At 33.3% G+C, this 27714-nt stretch overlaps 1 pseudogene; it reads right to left on the bottom strand.

Moving 5' to 3' along the window:
* Positions 1 to 1268: 1268 nt before the first annotated feature.
* Positions 1269 to 27714, bottom strand: LOC137398152 (ATP-binding cassette sub-family F member 1-like; annotated as a pseudogene).

Below are 27714 nucleotides of genomic sequence, written 5' to 3'. Positions count from 1 at the left end.
ATTTTATGCCTATGATTTTACACACAGATATTAAAATGCCCCCAAAAGTGCCTATATCATTCATTTTACCAATCTCAGGGGCAGTTGAGGGATACTCCTCACCTCCTTAAGACGGGTGCCCGCCTCAGCCTGCCCATTTTCAAAGTCAGCAGACAACTTCTTTTCTAGCTCTAGCAGCGAGTATAGCGGGTGTATCGTCTGCATTTACCTCTACGAACAAAATAGGTACAGTGTGAAACAAAAATGTTGTGACGCGCAACCATCAAATAAATTAAGAAACAAAATAAAACAACTATAAATGTGTTTAAATGTAAATGTGAAATAACTGGATTTAGGAAACATGTTTAGCAGCATACCAAAATATACTACAGACAGCAGCTAAGTTACATGCTAATCCTATACTATGGTTACACAACCAACTTACTGAAAGTTGTTATCATTTCTTCCACAACCACTAAAGGAAATCTCAAAACATTCCATCTCTGCTCCATCAACTAAGAAAGATGCCTTTGCATAAGACTGTCACTAGTGGCAGTTGACTACCAATGATTCTGTTGCTGTAGGAAGGCATGCTCTCTCACAATGACTCTCTCACTCTCACAGCGGTCCTAATAATGCACGGGATAAAATCGCCTAGTATGTTTGCGCCTTAAATATACCTGATATGATTGCTCTGTTATGAAACAAGCAAACACTCCTAAACAAACAGGAAAAACTGGATTCAGCATTCTTACACAAGCTTTTAGAAACATGAAATTTTAAATTTATTTTTAGTGAATTAGTTTTTTAGTTTGTGAGTGACTGAATGTCATCACAGTATAGAGAGCTGCCTTGTCCTAGTAGGTCTAGTCATCTAGAACTCCTGACCTACAACAACAGGTTATGATTCAATTCCCAGAAAGGTCATGGGTGGTGTCAGAATGACACCCAACCTTAATCTGCTCTTTGTAACCGGGCATGTCTCCAATAATTCCTCTGCCACCGAACTAAGACATGTCCAGCCAAGATCACAGAGCCGTAGTTTGTGCCTTTTGAGCCGTAGTTTTGCCTTTTAAATCCAAATACAAAAAACTTTATAAAAAGTGACACAATTATGACCTTGCGATAAAGACCAGCTTATTCTTTACTGCTTCCAATTTGCTGTTCTGAAGGAAAACAATTAACATAATCTCACCTTGTTCACAGAGCAAGATATCAATGTTAGGTGGAATATTCGGTTTACGCTGGGTCATGTGGTTGAGTAGAGTTGTCTTCCCATGCCCAGTGGGCTAAACGAGACCATACCTCCTTTGGTTGGCTATGGTGAGAGATGCATTCACAAACAAGTCTTTTCCACGTGATCTTATTGAAAAGTTCTCTACCTGCAACATTACATGTTTGTCATAGAATTACATGAGGAACACGCAGCCACCACTTTCACTTGACACATCTGAAAGCCATCGCCAATCCAATATATCATTGGCGAATCATTTAGCAGACATTAACAAAGGTCTAAAAGGCTTTTACGATCACTCGCCAGCTATTGACCACCACTTGGCAGTTAATGTCAATCACTGTCGCCAGGCAATAATCGACAACAACTTGAAATCCTTAACAAAATCGTCACATCTTCACTGCATCACTGTTGTCACTGCATCTCAGGAACTTGTCAACTTTCAACAAAACACAAAAAATTCTGATTTGCCTTTTCTTAATTATAATTGTGTTGAAAGAACAGAGTGAACAATTATTCATGTTATAAAAGTAATAAAACCCAATAGTTAGCCAAAATATAATTAATATATATTAATTATATTATTATTAATTATATTAATCGATATAAAGAAACTTGTTTGGTTTGAGCGCTGATAAATTTATAATAATTTAATTTTCAACGCAAGCTATTTGCGACTAAGATTGACTTTTGAGTGATGAATGCAACAAAGCTTCCCCCAGTTGGCTACTTATAAATATTGACAAATATAATCTCACTAGCAACATAAAGATGAAAGCCATGAGGATAAAGTGATAAACTGATCATGACAGCTGCATTCTAGTTTATACCGAAGAACAACAAAACAAAAAGTATATATTTTTACTACATATTAAAAACGTTTCTATTATATGTATGACACAATTTCCACGATCTCGATCAGTTGAATTTTATACAATGTATTTGTTTAAATGATTCCATTGCTTCATGTCATGTAAGAAAGTATGCATGTTTGGGAAAGCAACCCCTCAAAGATCAGATATGACGTCTGCTTAGCCTACTGCTAGCAGAGGCTATGAGTGTTTATAAAAGTATTATTGTACAAACAATGTATCTGAGATCTTGGCTGTACATGTCTGAGTCTAGTGTCAAGGGAACCTCAATGACTGGAGACATGCCCATGGTAGAGAGTAATTTAATGTTTGATGACATTCCTGTCACTGTCAGTGGCCTTTTTAGGAGTTGAACCCTAACCTGTGTTTGGAGGCCAGGAGTTTTAGACCATCAGGCTGCCTCTGAAACAATACTATAGCAAAAATGGTTTGAACAGATTTAATTTACAAAATCAGTATTTAAAATGTTTCGTAAGCAGTTTCTTTTTATGCTAGTGGTTTCTGTTTATCTGTTACAGTGGAAAGCATCTTTCCACATAAGCTTAGTTATTTTGTAAAACTCTATTGTCACCTAAAGCCTGGTTCCCATATCCGCATATCGGTTGTAATACTCCGGCTGTAACTTGCGCAACAAAACGTTTGCAAAGTTAGGCTCGACGGCATCTGTTCACATATAAGCTGCATCGCTAAACATAACTGTGTAATCAAATAAATGTTCACTCGCCATGCCATTTCTATAACGTTGACCTTCACCCGTACGGTGCATTTCGGGAAGGTTTTGCCTGCGGCCTTTGGCGAAATTTGAACAGCGCTAAGCTATTTCAATGCCGCCGGCAACTACCGTCGATACTCGGCGCGTAGGTTCCCAATTCACCGCTAATAGCCTGCGGTGCTGTCCACGGTGCTTAGCGACGTATATGGGAACTAGGCTATAGTTGGAGAGACAATCTTAGGTGAAACCAATTGAACCCCAAACTGTTGTTTGAGAAACACTGATCTGGGTATCTTGTGTTTACATCTTGCGTATCCCTCACAACTTTAAGAACACTCCGGAAGTTTCAGCCTTGATTGAAAATCACAAAGATATGTAAAAGTCGAGCCAGTTAGGGTCCCTGTATATGCGCATGTGTGATGATATCTTAAAAATATTTTATTGTTTTTAAAGTACAACAGTACAATGTATGCCTTATGAAAAAGGCGTAGAGTGTATGCTGCAACTTTGGATTCATGCATAAGCCACTGATAGAGTAATTAAAATGCATGTCGCACATCATTAAAATATGGCAGTTGGAGGACAACTCCAAATTTATGGATGTGCTACCCCATTCCGCAATAAAGAGTAGTTGAAACTGTCAATCCTGTATGATAAGCATAGCAACGTGAATGTAGCCTTATAGAATCGCCAGGACAGATCAGCAGCCCGACTCCGCTGCCAGTGACAGCAAGTCTATAAAAGTAGTTCCAGTTATAGCAAATTTAACAGTCTAAAGAGAGCATCTCACGAGGTCTACTGTGGAATGGAACCGAATTCCCTAAGATCTGTTTCATCAGTGGCAGCACTTTCAACCCTCTTCCTAACGAAGATAAAATCCTCTGGCAAACAGAGGAAAGACAACTTACAGCATCCTTTGAAGATTTCCCACTCGCCTTCAATTCTCTCAGTCTTTTCTCCTGCTTTTCATAATCCTTTATCTGCTCCTTCCTCTTCTGTTTGAACATCTTCTTGAATGACGCTACACAACCACACATATCCTAATAATAATGCTACGCAACCAAATATATCCTAATAATAATGCTACACAACCACATATATCCTAATAATAATGCAGAGCAACCGAATATATCCTAATAATAATGCTAAACAACTAAATACATCCTAATAATAAAGCGAAACAACCACGTAAATCCTAATAATAATGCTAAACAACCAAATGTATCCTAATACTAATGCTAAACAACCAAATATATCCTAATAATAAAGCTAAACAACTAAACATCCAAATAATTATGCTACACAGCCAAATATATCCTAATAATAATGCTAAACAACCAAATATATCCTAATAATAATGCTAAACAACCAAATATATCCTAATAGTAATGCTAAACAACCACATACATCCTAATAATAATGCTAAACAACCACATATATTCTAATAATAATAATAATGTTAAACAACCAAATATATCCTAATAATAATGCTAAACAACCAAATATATCCTAATAATAATGCTAAACAACCAAATGTATCCTAATACTAATGCTAAACAACCAAATATATCCAAATAATAATGCTAAACAACCAAATATATCCTAATAACAATGCTAAACAACCAAATGCATCATAATAATAATGCTAAACAACCAAACATCTCCTAATAGTAATGCTAAACAACCACATATATCCTAATAATAATGCTAAACAACCAAATATATCCTAATAACAATGCTAAACAACCAAATATATCCTAATAATAATGCTAAACAACTAAATACATCCTAATAACAAAGCGGAACAACCACATATATCCTAATAATAATGCTAAACAACCAAACATATCGTAATAAGAATGCTAAACAACCAAACATATCGTAATAAGAATGCTAAACAACCAAATGTATCCTAATACTAATGCTAAACAACCAAATATATCCTAATAATAATGCTAAACAACCAAATATATCCTAATAGTAATGCTAAACAACCACATTACATCCTAATAATAATGCTAAACAACCAAATGTATCCTAATACTAATGTTAAACAACCAAATATATCCTAATAACAATGCTAAACAACCGAATATATCCTAATAACAATGCTAAACAACCAAATATATCCTAATAATAATGCTAAACAACTAAATACATCCTAATAACAAAGCGAAACAACCACATATATCCTAATAATAATGCTAAACAACCAAATATATCCAAATAATAATGCTAAACAACCAAATATATCCTAATAATAATGCTAAACAACCAAATACATCATAATAATAATGCTAAACAATCGCATATATCCTAATAATAATGCTACACAACCAAATATATCCTAATAATAATGCTACACAACCAAATATATACTAATAATAATGCTAAACAACCAAACATATCGTAATAAGAATGCTAAACAACCAAATGTATCCTAATAATAATGCTACACAACCAAATATATCCTAATAATAATGCTAAACAACCAAATATATCCTAATAATAATGCTAAACAACCAAACATATCGTAATAAGAATGCTAAACAACCAAACATATCGTAATAAGAATGCTAAACAACCAAATGTATCCTAATACTAATGCTAAACAACCAAATATATCCTAATAATAATGCTAAACAACCAAATGTATCCTAATACTAATGTTAAACAACCAAATATATCCTAATAACAATGCTAAACAACCGAATATATCCTAATAACAATGCTAAACAACCAAATATATCCTAATAATAATGCTAAACAACTAAATACATCCTAATAACAAAGCGAAACAACCACATATATCCTAATAATAATGCTAAACAACCAAATATATCCAAATAATAATGCTAAACAACCAAATATATCCTAATAATAATGCTAAACAACCAAATACATCATAATAATAATGCTAAACAATCGCATATATCCTAATAATAATGCTACACAACCAAATATATCCTAATAATAATGCTACACAACCAAATATATACTAATAATAATGCTAAACAACCAAACATATCGTAATAAGAATGCTAAACAACCAAATGTATCCTAATAATAATGCTACACAACCAAATATATCCTAATAATAATGCTAAACAACCAAATATATCCTAATAATAATGCTAAACAACCACATATATCCTAATAATAATGCTAAACAACCAAATATATCCTAATAATAATGCTAAACAACCAAATATATCGTAATGAGAATGCTAAACAACCAAATGTATCCTAATAATAATGCTACACAACCAAATATATCCTAATAATAATGCTAAACAACCAAATATATCCTAATAATAATGCTAAACAACCACATATATCCTAATAATAATGCTAAACAACCAAATATATCCTAATAATAATGCTAAACAACCAAATATATCCTAATAATAATGCTAAACAACCAAATATATCCTAATAATAATGCTAAACAACCAAATATATCGTAATGAGAATGCTAAACAACCAAATGTATCCTAATAATAATGCTACACAACCAAATATATCCTAATAATAATGCTACACGACCAAACATATACTAATAATGATGCTAAACAACCACATATATCGTGAAGCGATCGCAATACATCCATACACATACATCGATGAAGAGAACTACACCAATCACGCGGCATCAATGAAACGCACTCCCCGAATCACGCGGCATTAATTAAGTAAATTCCACCAACCATAACAACTGTTCAACTAAAATTACCCCTGAGAAACCTAAATATAACCTAGGTTCCTAATATAATGCACGTACTCACCATAGTTGCCCTTGTAGAAAAAGAGCTTTTGAATGTCAAGGTGAATAATGTCAGTGCAGACATTGTCGAGGAAAAACTGGTCGTAGGAGACAATCAGAAAGGTCTTTTTCCAATTCTGAAGGTAATTGTCTAGCCATATGACAGCATTCAGATGGAGGTGATTGGTCGGTTCATCGAGCAGCAAGAAGGTCGGCTGAAGGAACAAGGCTCTGAAAAATGTGTAAATTTTATTCTATACAACATTTTAATGCGGATTTCAAAGTGTTTTATTTTGAATCTTGCATGTAACACTTGTTGGTGATGCAATCTATGGCAAGTATTTTGTCTCTTATAAAAACAAATCAGTTTTAGTAGCTTAATGACTGTGTATTACATAATTATGTGTGCTTTTCAAAACCATCATCAAATATTGGGTATCTTTGTGAGTTCTACATTTTATCATGGTGGCAGTTCCGCAAGAAGCAATCAAAGAAGTTCGGAAATTACGCTGAATTGCTGTCATGTTTGTCATTGTATGATCAGCTGCTTGAACAATCTTCCACCTGATATCCGTTCTCTTAGCAGAAAACAAGTAAAAAAGATCGCTTTAAAGAGGATTCGAACTCACACCTTTTAAGTTCATAGATTGTCACTCCTCCACCTGTGCCAATTGATTGCTTTCCACACTATGGAATAATTGTGCAATTAGTTATTACACCTTTCAATTTCTCACAGCCTCCTGTATTGCCAAGGTATTAGTAATTATAAAAGTATAAATGAACAAATAAATAGTCATCTTACGATATAATAACGAGGTGATAACCCTCCTATGCATGCACCACAATAGACCAATATTCTGACTTCTATAGTCCTAGAGGACAGACCTTGCAAGAAAAACTCTCATCCTCCCGAAGTGTTTGGTCGGTCTCTCCTGCATCTCCTTGGTGAAACCGAGACCGGCTAAGATACGCCTAGCCTTAGGTTCCGCTGAATGTACTCTGATAGCTTTCATTTCCTCAGATACCTAACAAATACAATCAGATGTAGTTGCGGTCTCTACTTTAATTCACAACATTCTAACACAATCATATACCACCTTATAGTACACACAAGGAGAAATAGTTTGTCAACCTCAATTTTTAATGGACTCGAGATAAAACCGGAAGATAGAACATTTATTTACATATATATTTATAAATATATACTTATAAATATAATTATATATTTAAATATAAAGTTAAATATATAAATACATATATATTTATACACAAATATGTTTATATATATTTATATACAAACAAATATTTAAATACAAATATATCTTTATATATAAATATAATTGTACATTTAAAAAAAACTTAAATATATCTTTACATATATATATATATATATAGATATAAATTGTGGTACTAGTTTTCATCAAAAATTATCAGTGTTGTTCTATTAACTGCGATTTTTTTTGACATTTGAAGAAATTTGACTACCACAATGCTTCAAGGTTAAACTCAAGTAAAGATCGTGGTTAAAATGTCAAGGAGAAAAATACATGCTGAAATGACATCACTAGTCGCTCAGTTGACCGTCTTTCTCTTTATTAATATCAGCTATTGTGTTAAAGTTGGCTCTATTCTGTCTCTTAGCAACTATAGATGCCATTATCACACTTGCTTCAATCTGAGTGTTTTAATTGTGATCAATTTATGAAGATTTTAATCTTGAAATATTCTGGGAGTCGGATCACCTCAAACATCATAAACAATCACAAATGATAGAAGATACTGATATTCTCTGATAAGAACTACTATAATTTAGTGTAAGTTTATCTTTAACCATAATGAAACAAGCCCAAGTTTTAAAGAGTAAACAACTCCACATTGAACAGGAGATCAAATACACACTGTCAGGAGGTAGGAGATTCCCTGATGAGCTCAGATAAGCAACAAAACGCGATAAAGCCAATCAAGTTAACGATGATACTCGGTCACGGTAGTTTAGTTATCTTCTGTGAAAACAAGAGCTATCAATCTATGCAGTCAGGTCTATTAGTAAGCATAGATGTAGCTATACATATTTTATGCCTATAATTTCACACATAGATATTAAAATGCCTCCAAAAGTGCCTATATCATTCATTCTCCCAGCCTCAGGAACAGTTGAGGGATATTCTCACCTCCTTATGACGAGTGCCCGTGTCAGCCTTCCTATTTTCCAAGTCAGCAGACAACTTCTTCTCTAGCTCTAGCTACTCCAGACACTTCTTGTCAGCATTTAGGACAGCGAGTATAGCGGGTGTATCGTCTGCCTTTACCTCTATGAACAGTATAGGTACAGTGTGAGACAAAATTGCTGTGACACGCAACCATCAAATAAATTAAGAAACAAAATAAAACAACTGGAGAAGTGTTAAAATGTAAATGTGAAATAATTAGTAAGTAATAGCTTAATTAAGTCTGTTTTGCTGGGATTACAATAAAAATGATTTGGTAATGATACAATTAATACAAACTGAAAAAAAAATCCTGAATATGTTGAATTAATAATAATAATTCGTGCATATAAGTGTGTGTATAAACAATGTTAGTGTTCCAGCAGAATCTATCCATCAAAACTTTGAATATGCCAATACTGGTACTTCTCGATGCTGGTAAAATGTAAAAATGAGATATCGGACTGTCTTTGTCTGACCAAACGGAGAGAGAATGTATAGGCTATTCCTACTCGAGATAATACCTTTGCTGATTTAGTAATTGAACCTTACAAGAAGCGGAAATAGAAGTTCACGAAAACGCATCGTGTTTCATAGAGATGAAAGTGTTTCAATTAAGACGATATTCAGCGTGTGAAATCGGAAAAAGGGGGTATAATGTATATAGTAAAAGATTTTAATAGCCATAGCTGGACATACAGAAAGACATACAGACTTAAATTGCTCTCTGCAACTGGGATGTCTCCAGTGATTTCCTTGCCATTGGACTCAGACCAACCAAGATCACAGAGCCGTAGTTTGTGCAACAATCTTTTTAAATCCAAACACATTGAAACTTTATAAAAAGTGACAAAATTATGAGCTTGTGATGAAGCCCAGTTTATTTTTCCGATTTGCTGTTCTGAAGGAAAACAGTTAACAAAAACTCACCTTGTTCACCGAGCAAGATATCGATGTTAGGTGGAGTATTCAGTTTACGCTGGGCCATGTGGTTGAATAGAGTTGTCTTCCCATGCCCATTGGGCCCAACGAGACCATACCTCCTTTGGTTGGCTATGGTGAGAGACGTATTCACAAACAAGTCTTTTCCACGTGCGCTTATTGAAAAGTTCTCTACCTGCAACATTCCCTGTCAGTCATAGTGAGGAATCATGTGAGGAACATGCAGCCACCACTTTCACTTGACACATCTGACAGCCATCGCCAATCCAATACATCATTGGCGAATCATTTAGCAGACATCAACAACGGTCTAAAAAGCCTTCAACTATCACTTGCCAGCTATTGACAACCACCTGACAGCCAATGTCAATCACAGTCGCCAGGCAATAATCGACAACCACTTGAAATCCCCAACAAAATCGTCACATTGTCATCAAACGTAGTTGAAAGTTCACTGAAAGGGTTGTCACTGCATCCCAAAAACTTGTCAACTATTAACAAGAACACAGAAAATCCTGATAGGCTTTTTCTTAAGTATAATTGTGATGAAAGAACAGATTGAACAATTATTCATGTTATAAAAGTAATAAAACTCAATAGTTAGCCAAAATAGTATTAATATATATTAATATATATTATATTAATTAATTATATTATTCCTAATTATATTAATCAAAATGAGGAAACTTGTTTGGTTTGAGCGCTGATAAATTTTTAGTAGTTGTTTCACAGTTGCCTAATAAAGCACTAGTGATATAAGAATTAGCGAAACTGAACTCTGATTGGCTACTGCCGTGTCGCCACCTTTCTACAAACTCGAACTGAGCACATACTTTGATAGAAGGCTTGCAGACGGGCATACAGTGGTGATCATAACTATGGGACTGCCTAATTTTATTTTTCATTTTTCATGTCAATTATCGTAAAAACTTTCTTTATTATCTCAAAACATACATACTTCTCCACTGGCAGTCGAGTATGCCGTGAAAGATCATCAGGTGTAATAAATATGCACACATTTATTCTAACTTGTTGCAATATGATAGAGCAGTGCAATTAGTAGTGTGCCTGCCTACAGTCAAATATTCGAGTTCAATTTCAGTTGTGATGCTTTTTACCCTTAGGCCTGGTTCCCATATCGAGAGCGAGACCCTGCAGTAATCTCGTGCAGCCAGACACTTGCAGTGCTAGGGTCAGCGGCTTCTGTTCACATAAAGATGCATCGCAAATAATTGCATAAAAATGTTTCTTAGCCATACCATTTCAAAAATGCTGACCTTAACCTTTGCAGTGCATTTCGTGAAGGTTTTGCCTGTGACTCTTAGCGAAAGTTGAACAGTGTGTAAGTTCACATTTCACAGCTGATAGCCTGGCAGTGATGTCACCGGCGTTTGTAGCGTACACGGGAACCGTGCTTTACCTCTTAGCCATGCTTTAGACAGATGGATACACACGGTTTGCACTGCAGTAAAGATGTGAAAAGCAAGTTTTGCAGCCACTCTGTATGCCACTGAATATTCTCAAAAAATGTAATATATTTATTGGGCACACATTTTATCTTTTCCTGTAATTACCAATAAAGGCTTGGCAACTAAATATCAAGACACTACTCTTACCCAAAAGCCACTAATTTACTCTCATAAAGCTGCATATTTATGCATGCTCAACAACCATGCTAACATTTGGCCAATTTTGTGGATAAATATAAACTTATTTTTTAATGAATTGGTAGTAATGCACAGATACTGCCAAGTTACACCAAAACCAGGCTAAGGAGGCAACTATCAGTAGATATTTAATAAGAGACTACAACTCTGGTGGTCTCGTGAGCTGTGAGAGATTTTCATGTGTAATAACTATGTGCACAAGTATTCTTAAATGCTGAGAGGGGGTTGATTGGGGTGAGTGGCAGCGTGCTCGGCTGTTAATCCGAATATCCCAATGTGAATCTTGTGCAATGGAATTTTTTTAAACATCCAACCATGCCTTCGGACACGGGTCTTATTATAGCAAAGATTCATGAGTAGAACATCCTTAAATTTCCATTTATGCACATAATCACATAATTCATCAAATAAATATTTAACAAACTATGAATTATTAACAAATAACATGTTTACTATAAGAGGTTCGAGAATGACGATCACCACTGTGGTTAAATGTGACTGAGGAGCAGTGGAGTCTAACCTTAATGTCAAGGGCATTGTCAAGGAGATTACATGACTTGCTCGACTTATCGGCCTGTGAGAGGGTAAACCGGCCCTCAGCCTTCAGAGCATCCAACTGCTCCTCAAATAGCTTCCGTTTCTTCATTTTCTTTAGCTCTTTTCAGATGAGCTAAGCTGTTGGCTCCGCCTCCTCCTCCTTCTTCTGTAACAGAAGGAATCAAAGCTACCATATAGCAGCCTGAAAAGTGTCAAGTAAGCCCATCTTTATAGTTAAGTCAAACCTCTACGAACTTTCAAACATACGACGGAGAATTTCAGCAAACACTTATAACAAAACTCAAATTTCTAACTTTGAAGGTTTAAAATCTCTAGAAAAAATAGTTTTTGAAAATTAAAAATCAAAGACAAAAAGCAATAAAGAGCAAGTTAAGTTAGTTTAAACATTCCCTAATAAAAGTGAGACTATAGGGGTGCGATTTTAGCTTGCTGCTGTCCAATTCATCGACAGCGAGCTACTGGTTGATTGCAAGACATGATCTAGTCAATAACAGAGCCGTTCATTCGTTCTATATCCGTTGAACCCATCAACATTAAATCCTGTAATTACTTCCTTTTAAAATCTTTGAGGTCATCTGACGTGATAAAACTGACGCATGTGTGATTGGCTGAAATAGGCAAGCATGACAACCTCAGTCCAATTTTATTAATATTCAACGCAAGCTATTTGCGACTAAGATTGACTTTTGAGTGATGAAGACGACAAAGCTTCTTCCAGTTGGCTACTTATAAATATTGACAAATATAATCTCACTAGCAACATAAAGATGAAAGCCATGAGGATAAAGTGATAAACTGATCATGACAGCTGCATTCTAGTTTATACCGAAGAACAACAAAACAAAAAGTATATATTTTTACTACATATTAAAAACGTTTCTATTATATGTATGACACAATTTCCACAATCTCGATCAGTTGAATTTTATACAATGTATTTGTTTAAATGATTCCATTGCTTCATGTCATGTAAGAAAGTATGCATGTTTGGGAAAGCAACCCCTCAAAGATCAGATATGACGTCTGCTTAGCCTACTGCTAGCAGAGGCTATGAGTGTTTATAAAAGTATTATTGTACAAACAATGTCTCTGAGATCTTGGCTGTACATGTCTGAGTCTAGTGTCAAGGGAACCTCAATGACTGGAGACATGCCTATGATAGAGAGTAATTTAATGTTTGATGACATTCCTGTCACTGTCAGTGGCCTTTTTAGGAGTTGAACCCTAACCTGTGTTTGGAGGCCAGGAGTTTTAAACCATCAGGCTGCCTCTGAAACAATACTATAGCAAAATGGTTTGAACAGATTTAATTTACAAAATCAGTATTTAAAATGTTTCGTAAGCAGTTTCTTTTTATGCTAGTGGTTTCTGTTTATCTGTTACAGTGGAAAGCATCTTTCCGCATAAGCATTCTTTCCGCATAGTTATTTTGTAAAACTCTATTGTCACCTAAAGCCTGGTTCCCATATCCGCATATCGGTTGCAATACTCCGGCGGTAACTTGCGCAACAAAACGTTTGCAAAGTTAGGCTCGACGGCATCTGTTCACATATAAGCTGCATCGCTAAACATAACTGTGTAATCAAAAAAATGTTCACTCGCCATGCCATTTCTATAACGGTGACCTTCACCCGTACATGCATTTCGGGAAGGTTTTGCCTGCGGCCTTTGGCGAAATTTGAACAGCGCTAAACTATTTCAATGCCGCCGGCAACTACCGTCGATCCTCGGCGCGTAGGTTCCCAATTCACCGCTTATAGCCTGCGGTGCTGTCCACGGTGCTTAGCGACGTATATGGGAACCAGGCTTCAGTTGGAGAGACAATCTTAGGTGAAACCAATTGAACCCCAAACTGTTGTTTGAGAGACACTGATCTGGGTATCTTGTGTTTACATCTTGCGTATCCCTCACAGCTTTAAGAACACTCCGGAAGTTTCAGCCTTGATTGAAAATCACAAAGATACGTAAAAGTCGAGCCAGTTAGGGTCCCTGTATATGCGCATGTGTGATGATATCTTAAAAATATTTTATTGTTTTTAAAGTACAACAGTACAACATATGCCTTATGAAAAAGGCGTAGGGTGTATGCTGCAACTTTGGATTCATGCATAAGCCACAGATAGAGTAATTAAAATGCCTGTCACACATCATTAAAATATGGCAGTTGGAGGACAACTCCAAATTTATGGATGTGCTACCCAATTCCAAAATAAAGAGTTGTTGAAACTGTCAATCCTGTATGATAAACATAGCAACCTGAATGTAGCCTTATAGAATCGCCAGGACAGATCAGCAGCCCGACTCCGCTGCCAGTGACAGCAAGTCTATAAAAGTAGTTCCAGTTATAGCAAATTTAACAGTCTAAAGACAGCATCTCAACAGGTCTACTGTGGAATGGAACCGAATTCCCTAAGATCTGTTTCATCAGTGGCAGCACTTTCAACCCTCTTCCTAACGAAGATAAAATCCTCTGGCAAACAGAGGAAAGACAACTTAAAGCATCCTTTGAAGATTTCCCACTCGCCTTCAGTTCTCTCAGTCTTTTCTCCTGCTTTTCATAATCCTTTATCTGCTCCTTCCTCTTCTGTTTGAACATCTTCTTGAATGACGCTACACAACCACACATATCCTAATAATAATGCTACGCAACCAAATATATCCTAATAATAATGCTACACAACCACATATATCCTAATAATAATGCAGAGCAACCGAATATATCCTAATAATAATGCTAAACAACTAAATAAATCCTAATAATAAAGCGAAACAACCACGTAAATCCTAATAATAATGCTAAACAACCAAATGTATCCTAATACTAATGCTAAACAACCAAATATATCCTAATAATAAAGCTAAACAACCAAACATATCCAAATAATTATGCTACACAGCCAAATATATCCTAATAATAATGCTAAACAACCAAATACATCATAATAATAATGCTAAACAACCAAATATATCCTAATAATAATAATGCTAAACAACCAAATATATCCTAATAATAATGCTAAACAACCAAATATATCCTAATAGTAATGCTAAACAATCACATACATCCTAATAATAATGCTAAACAACCACATATATCCTAATAATAATAATGTTAAACAACCAAATATATCCTAATAATAATGCTAAACAACCAAATATATCCTAATAACATTGCTAAACAACCAAATGCATCATAATAATAATGCTAAACAACCAAACATCTCCTAATAGTAACGCTAAACAACCACATATATCCTAATAATAATGCTAAACAACCAAATATATCCTAATAACAATGCTAAACAACCAAATATATCCTAATAATAATGCTAAACAACTAAATACATCCTAATAACAAAGCGAAACAACCACATATATCCTAATAATAAAGCTAAACAACCAAACATATCGTAATAAGAATGCTAAACAACCAAACATATCGTAATAAGAATGCTAAACAACCAAATGTATCCTAATACTAATGCTAAACAACCAAATATATCCTAATAATAATGCTAAACAACCAAATATATCCTAATAGTAATGCTAAACAACCACATACATTCTAATAATAATGCTAAACAACCACATATATCCTAATAATAATAATGTCAAACAACCAAATATATCCTAATAATAATGCTAAACAACCAAATATATCCTAATAATAATGCTAAACAACCAAATGTATCCTAATACTAATGCTAAACAAACAAATATATCCTAATAACAATGCTAAACAACCAAATATATCCTAATAACAATGCTAAACAACCAAATATATCATAATAATAATGCTAAACAACTAAATACATCCTAATAACAAAGCAAAACAACCACATATATCCTAATAATAATGCTAAACAACCAAATATATCCAAATAATAATGCTAAACAACCAAATATATCCTAATAATAATGCTAAACAACCAAATACATCATAATAATAATGCTAAACAATCGCATATATCCTAATAATAATGCTACACAACCAAATATATCCTAATAATAATGCTACACAACCAAATAAATCCTAATAATAAAGCGAAACAACCACGTAAATCCTAATAATAATGCTAAACAACCAAATGTATCCTAATACTAATGCTAAACAACCAAATATATCCTAATAATAAAGCTAAACAACCAAACATATCCAAATAATTATGCTACACAGCCAAATATATCCTAATAATAATGCTAAACAACCAAATACATCATAATAATAATGCTAAACCATCGCATATATCCTAATAATAATGCAACACAACCAAATATATCCTAATAATAATGCTACACAACCAAATATATACTAATAATAATGCTAAACAACCAAACATATCGTAATAAGAATGCTAAACAACCAAATGTATCCTAATAATAATGCTACGCAACCAAATATATCCTATTAATAACGCTAAACAACCAAATATATCCTAATAATAATGCTAAACAACCACATATATCCTAATAATAATGCTAAACCACCAAATATATCCTAATAATAATGCTAAACAACCAAATATATCGTAATGAGAATGCTAAACAACCAAATGTATCCTAATAATAATGCTACACAACCAAATATATCCTAATAATAATGCTAAACAACCAAATATATCCTAATAATAATGCTAAACAACCACATATATCCTAATAATAATGCTAAACAACCAAATATATCCTAATAATAATGCTAAACAACCAAATATATCGTAATGAGAATGCTAAACAACCATATGTATCCTAATAATAATGCTACACAACCAAATATATCCTAATAATAATGCTAAACAACCAAATATATCCTAATAATAATGCTAAACAACCAAATATATCCTAATAATAATGCTAAACAACCAAATATATCGTAATGAGAATGCTAAACAACCAAATGTATCCTAATGATAATGCAACACAACCAAATATATCCTAATGATAATGCTAAACAACCAAATATATCCTAATAATAATGCTAAACAACCAAATATATCCTAATAATAATGCTAAACAACCAAATATATCGTAATGAGAATGCTAAACAACCAAATGTATCCTAATACTAATGCTAAACAACCAAATATATCCTAATAATAAAGCTAAACAACCAAACATATCCAAATAATTATGCTACACAGCCAAATATATCCTAATAATAATGCTAAACAACCAAATACATCATAATAATAATGCTAAACCATCGCATATATCCTAATAATAATGCTACACAACCAAATATATCCTAATAATAATGCTACGCAACCAAATATATACTAATAATAATGCTAAACAACCAAACATATCGTAATAAGAATGCTAAACAACCAAATGTATCCTAATAATAATGCTACACAACCAAATATATCCTAATAATAATGCTAAACAACCAAATATATCCTAATAATAATGCTAAACAACCACATATATTCTAATAATAATGCTAAACCACCAAATATATCCTAATAATAATGCTAAACAACCAAATATATCCTAATAATAATGCTAAACAACCAAATGTATCCTAATAATAATGCTACACAACCAAATATATCCTAATAATAATGCTAAACAACCAAATATATCCTAATAATAATGCTAAACAACCACATATATCCTAATAATAATGCTAAACAACCAAATATATCCTAATAATAATGCTAAACAACCAAATATATCGTAATGAGAATGCTAAACAACCAAATGTATCCTAATAATAATGCTACACAACCAAATATATCCTAATAATAATGCTAAACAACCAAATATATCCTAATAATAATGCTAAACAACCAAATATATCCTAATAATAATGCTAAACAACCAAATATATCGTAATGAGAATGCTAAACAACCAAATGTATCCTAATAATAATGCTACACAACCAAATATATCCTAATAATAATGCTAAACAACCAAATATATCCTAATAATAATGCTAAACAACCACATATATTCTAATAATAATGCTAAACCACCAAATATATCCTAATAATAATGCTAAACAACCAAATATATCCTAATAATAATGCTAAACAACCAAATGTATCCTAATAATAATGCTAAACAACTAAATACATCCTAATAACAAAGCAAAACAACCACATATATCCTAATAATAATGCTAAACAACCAAATATATCCAAATAATAATGCTAAACAACCAAATATATCCTAATAATAATGCTAAACAACCAAATACATCATAATAATAATGCTAAACAATCGCATATATCCTAATAATAATGCTACACAACCAAATATATCCTAATAATAATGCTACACAACCAAATAAATCCTAATAATAAAGCGAAACAACCACGTAAATCCTAATAATAATGCTAAACAACCAAATGTATCCTAATACTAATGCTAAACAACCAAATATATCCTAATAATAAAGCTAAACAACCAAACATATCCAAATAATTATGCTACACAGCCAAATATATCCTAATAATAATGCTAAACAACCAAATACATCATAATAATAATGCTAAACCATCGCATATATCCTAATAATAATGCAACACAACCAAATATATCCTAATAATAATGCTACACAACCAAATATATACTAATAATAATGCTAAACAACCAAACATATCGTAATAAGAATGCTAAACAACCAAATGTATCCTAATAATAATGCTACGCAACCAAATATATCCTATTAATAATGCTAAACAACCAAATATATCCTAATAATAATGCTAAACAACCACATATATCCTAATAATAATGCTAAACCACCAAATATATCCTAATAATAATGCTAAACAACCAAATATATCGTAATGAGAATGCTAAACAACCAAATGTATCCTAATAATAATGCTACACAACCAAATATATCCTAATAATAATGCTAAACAACCAAATATATCCTAATAATAATGCTAAACAACCACATATATCCTAATAATAATGCTAAACAACCAAATATATCCTAATAATAATGCTAAACAACCAAATATATCGTAATGAGAATGCTAAACAACCATATGTATCCTAATAATAATGCTACACAACCAAATATATCCTAATAATAATGCTAAACAACCAAATATATCCTAATAATAATGCTAAACAACCAAATATATCCTAATAATAATGCTAAACAACCAAATATATCGTAATGAGAATGCTAAACAACCAAATGTATCCTAATGATAATGCAACACAACCAAATATATCCTAATGATAATGCTAAACAACCAAATATATCCTAATAATAATGCTAAACAACCAAATATATCCTAATAATAATGCTAAACAACCAAATATATCGTAATGAGAATGCTAAACAACCAAATGTATCCTAATACTAATGCTAAACAACCAAATATATCCTAATAATAAAGCTAAACAACCAAACATATCCAAATAATTATGCTACACAGCCAAATATATCCTAATAATAATGCTAAACAACCAAATACATCATAATAATAATGCTAAACCATCGCATATATCCTAATAATAATGCTACACAACCAAATATATCCTAATAATAATGCTACGCAACCAAATATATACTAATAATAATGCTAAACAACCAAACATATCGTAATAAGAATGCTAAACAACCAAATGTATCCTAATAATAATGCTACACAACCAAATATATCCTAATAATAATGCTAAACAACCAAATATATCCTAATAATAATGCTAAACAACCACATATATTCTAATAATAATGCTAAACCACCAAATATATCCTAATAATAATGCTAAACAACCAAATATATCCTAATAATAATGCTAAACAACCAAATGTATCCTAATAATAATGCTACACAACCAAATATATCCTAATAATAATGCTAAACAACCAAATATATCCTAATAATAATGCTAAACAACCACATATATCCTAATAATAATGCTAAACAACCAAATATATCCTAATAATAATGCTAAACAACCAAATATATCGTAATGAGAATGCTAAACAACCAAATGTATCCTAATAATAATGCTACACAACCAAATATATCCTAATAATAATGCTAAACAACCAAATATATCCTAATAATAATGCTAAACAACCAAATATATCCTAATAATAATGCTAAACAACCAAATATATCGTAATGAGAATGCTAAACAACCAAATGTATCCTAATGATAATGCTACACAACCAAATATATCCTAATGATAATGCTAAACAACCAAATATATCCTAATAATAATGCTAAACAACCAAATATATCCTAATAATAATGCTAAACAACCAAATATATCGTAATGAGAATGCTAAACAACCAAATATATCGTAATATGAATGCTAAACAACCAAATATCTCCTAATAATAATGCTGAACAACCACATACAGTCAAACATGGATAACTCGAACTTCAAGGGACCGAGCAAAAGTGTTCGAATTATCAGAGCATTCAAGTTATCAGAGCACTGTCACAAGTCCATATATTTACTTATTTATTAGTAAATACATGTACATATACAAACTATAATATAAATCAAAAGCACAAATGGCTTGTTTCAAATTAAATGCTTCTAATGTAAAGTTTAAAACGCTTTCATGAAAAAGTATAGAGATTTTTCTATCACTTGAGAGTGGTTTGTTGTTTGAGGTGATGTTATTGCCAGGACGTTTTTCAGATTGACATTGGCAAAACTTGATCGTTTTTGAAATGCTCAAAAGAAAAGACATTTTTTTCTTTTGGGGTTTTACCCACGATCAATTTTGCCGTTTTTTCTTGAAGTTTATGCAGATTACTTTACTTTACCTGGGATTCGTTAAGAGCAACACTCCGAGGCAATTCAATTAGAAGTTTTACGAGGTTTTACGGTACATTCTATATCACTCACGCTTTTTTAATAGATACTTATTGAATGTACACACGTATTCTGTGTTTAGGTCAAACGATGAATAGTTTTTTTGTAGCTCAGACAACGTATACGTTTAATTACAACATTTTTTAAGACGTTTTAAACATTCAACATTCCGACGTTGATTCAACACGGAATTAACGTCGGAAAACTATTCATCACGGGCTAGCCGAGTCACGCACTCAAGGATTTTCGCCACGCACATACAAAACAACATGCGATTTTTGTTTTGTATGTGCGTGGTGAAAATTCTTGCGCGCGTGACCCAGCTAGCCCGTGCTATTCATCGTATCGCTGTATAAATCAAATTTCAACAAACTTTTAGAAAAGTCGTTGACAGAAATATTTTGCCGATGGTGGTAATAACGACGCTTATGAATTACGAAAAGATGAAGTTTACCTCTATGGCTTTGAATAAAGTGATTTTCTAAAGCGAAAACAACCGTTTCGGTAGCTGTTGGGCAAAAAAACAGTTCGAATTAACAGTGTTGAGTTCGAGTTATCTATAGCAATTTATCATTACGTGGGAACGGACCAAAGGAAATGTTCGAATTAACCATTTTTTCGAGCTATCCGTGGACGAGTTATCCATGTTTGACTGTATATCCTAATGATGCTAAACAACCACATATATCCTAATAATAATATTGAACAACCGAATATATCCAAATAATAGTGCTAAACAACCACATATATCCTAATAATAATGCTACACAACCAAATATATCCTAATAATAATGCTAAACAACCAAATATACTCTAATAATAATGCTAAACAACCAAATATATTCTAATAATAATGCTAAACAACCACATATATCCTAATGATGCTAAACAACCACATATATCCTAATAATAATGCTGAACAACCGAATATATCCACATAATAGTGTTACACAACCAAATACATAATAATAATAATGCTAAACAACCACATATATCCTAATATTAATGGTAAACAACCACATACATCCTAATAATAATCCTAAACAATCGCATATATCCTAATAATACTGCCAAACAACCAAATATATTCTAATAATAATGCTAAACGACCACATATATCCTAATAATAATGCTACACAACCAAATATATCCTAATAATAATGCTACACAACCAAATATATACTAATAATGATGCTAAACAACCACATATATCGTGAAGCGATCGCAATACATCCATACACATACATCGATGAAGAGAACTACACCAATCACGCGGCATCAATGAAACGCACTCCCCGAATCACGCGGCATTAATTAAGTAAATTCCACCAACCATAACAACTGTTCAACTAAAATTACCCCTGAGAAACCTAAATATAACCTAGGTTCCTAATATAATGCAGGTACTCACCATAGTTGCCCTTGTAGAAAGAGAGCTTTTGCATGTCAAGGTGAATAATGTCAGTGCAGACATTGTCGAGGAAAGACTGGTCGTAGGAGACAATCAGAAAGGTCTTTTTCCAATTCTGAAGGTAATTGTCTAGCCATATGACAGCATTCAGATGGAGGTGATTGGTTGGTTCATCGAGCAGCAAGAAGGTCGGCTGAAGGAACAAGGCTCTGAAAAATGTGTAAATTTTATTCTATACAACATTTTAATGCGGATTTCAAAGCGTTTTATTTTGAATCTTGCATGTAACAATTGTTGGTGATGCAATCTATGGCAAGTATTTTGTTTTCTTCTACAAACAAATCAGTCTTAGTTGCTTAATGACTGTGTATTACATAATTATGTGTGTTTTTCCAAACCATCATCAAAGAGGGGATACTTTAGTGAGTTCTGCATTTTATCATGGTGGCAGTTCCGCAATCACTGATCAAAGAAGTTCAGAAATTACGCTAAAATGCTGTAATGATTGTTATTCTTTGATCAGCTGCTTCAGCTTTATTGTTGTATGGCATAATTTGAAAAGCATTTTTAATTGAAATGAAATGATTGCCAATTGATTAACATATAATATATATATCTACATTTATTTAATTAATTTAACAATCTTCCACCTAATATCCATTCTCTTAGCAGAAAACAAGTAAAAAAGATCGCTTTAAAGAGGATTCGAACTCACACCTTTTAAGTTCATAGATTGTCACTCCTCCACCTGTGCCAATTGATTGCTTTCCACACTATGGAATAATTGTGCAATTAGTTATTACACCTTACAATTTCTCACAGCCTCCCGTATTGCCAAGGTATTAGTAATTATAAAAGTATAAAGAACAAATAAATAGTCATCTTACGATATAATAACGAGGTGATAACCCTCCTATGCATGCACCACAATAGACCAATATTCTGACTTCTATAGTCCTAGAGAACAGACCTTGCAAGAAAAACTCTCATCCTCCCGAAGTGTTTGGTCGGTCTCTCCTGCATCTCCTTGGTGAAACCGAGACCGGCTAAGATACGTCTAGCCTTAGGTTCCACTGAATGTACTCTGATAGCTTTCATTTCCTCAGATACCTAACAAATACAATCAGATGTAGTTGCGGTCTCTACTTTAATTCACAACATTTTAACACAATCATATACCACCTTATAGTACACACAAGGAGAAATAGTTTGTCAACCTCAATTTTTAATGGACTCGAGATAAAACCGAAAGATAGAACATTTATTTACATATATATTTATAAATATATACTTATAAATATAATTATATATTTAAATATAAAGTTAAATATATAAATACATATATATTTATACACAAATATGTTTATATATATTTATATACAAACAAATATTTAAATACAAATATATCTTTATATATAAATATAATTGTACATTTAAAAAAAACTTAAATATATCTTTACATATATATATATATATATATATATATATATATATATAGATATAAATTGTGGTACTAGTTTTCATCAAAAATTATCAGTGTTGTTCTATTAACTGCGATTTTTTTTGACATTTGAAGAAATTTGACTACCACGATGTTTCAAGGTTAAACTCAAGTAAAGATCGTGGTTAAAATGTCAAGGAGAAAAATACATGCTGAAATGACATCACTAGTCGCTCAGTTGACCGTCTTTCTCTTTATTAATATCAGCTATTGTGTTAAAGTTGGCTCTATTCTGTCTCTTAGCAACTATAGATGCCATTATCACACTTGCTTCAATCTGAGTGTTTTAATTGTGATCAATTTATGAAGATTTTAATCTTGAAATATCCTGGGAGTCGGATCACCTCAAACATCATAAACAATCACAAATGATAGAAGATACTGATATTCTCTGATAAGAACTACTAGAATTTAGTGTAAGTTTATCTTTAACCATAATGAAACAAGCCCAAGTTTTAAAGAGTAGACAACTCCACATTGAACAGGAGATAAAATACACACTGTCGGGAGGTAGGAGATTCCCTGATGAGCTCAGATAAGCAACAAAACGCGATAAAGCCAATCAAGTTAACGATGATACTTGGTCACAGTAGTTTAGTTATCTTCTATGAAAACAAGAGATGTCAATCAATGCAATCAGATCTATTAGTAAGCAAGGATGTATCTATACATATTCCAAGCCAATATGATTACACACATAGATATTGATATGCTTCCAAAAGTGCCTATATCATTCATTTTACCAATCTCAGGAGCAGTAGGAATATTCTCACCTCCTTATGACGGGTGCCCGTGTCAGCCTTCCTATTTTCCAAGTCAGCAGACAACTTCTTCTCTAGCTCTAGCTACTCCAGACACTTCTTGTCAGCATTTAGGACAGCGAGTATAGCGGGTGTATCGTCTGCCTTTACCTCTACGAACAGTATAGGTACTGTGTGAGACAAAATTGTTGTGACGCGCAACCATCAAATAAATTAAGAAACAAAATAAAACAACTATAAAAGTGTTTAAATGTAAATGTGAAATAATTAGTAAGTAATAGCTAAATTAAGTCTGTTTTGCTGGGATTACAATAAAAATGATTTGGTAATGATACAATTAATACAAACTGAAAAAAAATCCTGAATATGTTGAATTAATAATAATAATTCGTGCATATAAGTGTTTGTATAAACAATGTTAGTGTTCCAGCAGAATCTATCCATCAAAACTTTGAATATGCCAATACTGGTACCTCTCGATGCTGGTAAAATGTAAAAATGAGATATCGTACTGTCTTTGTCTGACCGAACGGAGAGAGAATGTATAGGCTATTCCTAATCGAGATAATACCTTTGCTGATTTAGTAATTGAACCTTACAAGAAGCGGAAATAGAAGTTCACGAAAACGCATCGTGTTTCATAGAGATGAAAGTGTTTCAATTAAGACAATATTCAGCGTGTGAAATCGGAAAAAGGGGGTATAATGTATATAGTAAAAGATTTTAATAGCCATAGCTGGACATACAGAAAGACATACAGACTTAAATTGCTCTCTGCAACTGGGATGTCTCCAGTGATTTCCTTGCCATTGGACTCAGACCAACCAAGATCACAGAGCCGTAGTTTGTGCAACAATCTTTTTAAATCCAAACACATTGAAACTTTATAAAAAGTGACAAAATTATGAGCTTGTGATGAAGCCCAGTTTATTTTTCCGATTTGCTGTTCTGAAGGAAAACAGTAAACAAAAACTCACCTTGTTCACCGAGCAAGATATCGATGTTAGGTGGAGTATTCAGTTTACGCTGGGCCATGTGGTTGAATAGAGTTGTCTTCCCATGCCCATTGGGCCCAACGAGACCATACCTCCTTTGGTTGGCTATGGTGAGAGACGTATTCACAAACAAATCTTTTCCACGTGCGCTTATTGAAAAGTTCTCTACCTGCAACATTCCCTGTCTGTCATAGAATCATGTGAGGAACATGCAGCCACCACTTTCACTTGACACATCTGACAGCCATCGCCAATCCAATACATCATTGGCGAATCATTTAGCAGACATCAACAACGGTCTAAAAAGCCTTCAACTATCACTTGCCAGCTATTGACAACCACCTGACAGCCAATGTCAATCACAGTCGCCAGGCAATAATCGACATACCACTTGAAATCCCCAACAAAATCGTCACATTTTCATCAAACGTAGTTGAAAGTTCACTGAAAGGGTTGTCACTGCATCCCAAAAACTTGTCAACTATTAACAAGAACACAGAAAATCCTGATAGGCTTTTTCTTAAGTATAATTGTGATGAAAGAACAGATTGAACAATTATTCATGTTATAAAAGTAATAAAACTCAATAGTTAGCCAAAATAGTATTAATATATATTATATTAATTAATTATATTATTCCTAATTATATTAATCAAAATGAGGAAACTTGTTTGGTTTGAGCGCTGATAAATTTATAGTAGTTGTTTCACAGTTGCCTAATAAAGCACTAGTGATATAAGAATTAGCGAAACTGAACTCTGATTGGCTACTGCCGTGTCGCCACCTTTCTACAAAGTCGAACTGAGCACATGCTTTGATAGAAGGCTTGCAGACGGGCATACAGTGGTGATCATAACTATGGGACTGCCTAATTTTATTTTTCATTTTTCATGTCAATTATCGTAAAAACTTTCTTTATTATCTCAAAACATACATACTTCTTCACTGGCAGTCGAGTATGCTGTGAAAGATCATCAGGTGTAATAAATATGCACACATTTATTCTAACTTGTTGCAAGATGATAGAGCAGTGCAATTAGTAGTGTGCCTGCCTACAGAGTCAAATATTCGAGTTCAATTTCAGTTGTGATGCTTTTTACCCTAAGGCCTGGTTCCCATATTGAGAGCGAGACCCTGGCAGTAATCTCGTGCAGCCAGACACTTGCAGTGCTAGGCTCAGCAGCTTCTGCTCACATAAAGATGCATCGCAAACAATTGCATAAAAATGTTTCTTAGCCATACCATTTCAAAAATGCTGACCTTAACCTTTGCAGTGCATTTTATGAAGGTTTTGCCTGCGACTCTTAGCGAAAGTTGAACAGCGTGCAGGTTCACATTTCACCGCTGATAGCCTGGCAGCGATGTTGCAGGTGCTTGGGGCGTACACAGGAACCAGGCTTTACCCCTTAGCCATGCTTTAGACAGAAGGATGGATACGGTTTGTACTATAGTAAAGATTTGAACAGCAAGTTTTGCAGCCATTCTGTATGTCACTGAATATTCTCAAAAAACGTAATCTATTCATCGGGCACACATTTTATCCTTTCCTTTGATTAACAATAAATACTTGGCAACTAAGACACTGCTCCTACCCAGAGGCCACCAATTTACTACCCTGATATAGCTGTGTATTTATGCATGCTCAACAACAATGCTAAAATTTAGTCAATTTTGTGTATAAATATAAACTTATTTTTAATGAATTTGCTGTAATGCACAGATACTGCCAAGTTACACCAAAACCAGGCTAAGGAGGCAAATATCAGTCGATATTTAATAAGACTACAACTATGGTGGTCTCGGGAGCTGTGAGAGATTGTCATGTGTAATAACTATGTGCACAAGTATTCTTAAATGCTACAAGGGAGTTGATTGGTGCGAGTGGCAGCGTCCTCAGCTGTTAATCCGAATGTCCTACTGTGAATCTTGGGCGATATAATTTTTTTTCAACATCTAACCATGTCTTCGAACAAACATACTTGGGTCTTATTATAACAAATATTCATATGTAAAACATCCTTAAATTTCCATTTATGCACATAATGACATAATTCATCAAATGACTATTTAACAAACTATGAATTAATAAGAAATAACATGTTTACTATAAGATGTTCCAGAATGACGGTCACCACTGTGGTTAAATATGACTGAGGAGCAATGGAGTCTAACCTTAATGTCAAGGGCATTGTCAAGGAGATTACATGACTTGCTCGACTTATCGGCCTGTGTAAACTGAGAGAGGGTAAACTGGTCCTCAGCCTTCAGAGCATCCAACTGCTCCTCAAATAGCTTCAGTTTCTTCAT

The sequence above is a fragment of the Watersipora subatra genome, chromosome 6, assembly GCF_963576615.1.
Source record: "Watersipora subatra chromosome 6, tzWatSuba1.1, whole genome shotgun sequence".
Classification (NCBI taxonomy): Eukaryota; Metazoa; Bryozoa; class Gymnolaemata; order Cheilostomatida; family Watersiporidae; genus Watersipora; species Watersipora subatra.
Note: the sequence above shows the minus strand (reverse complement) of the source record. Positions and strands in the feature narration are given on the sequence as shown.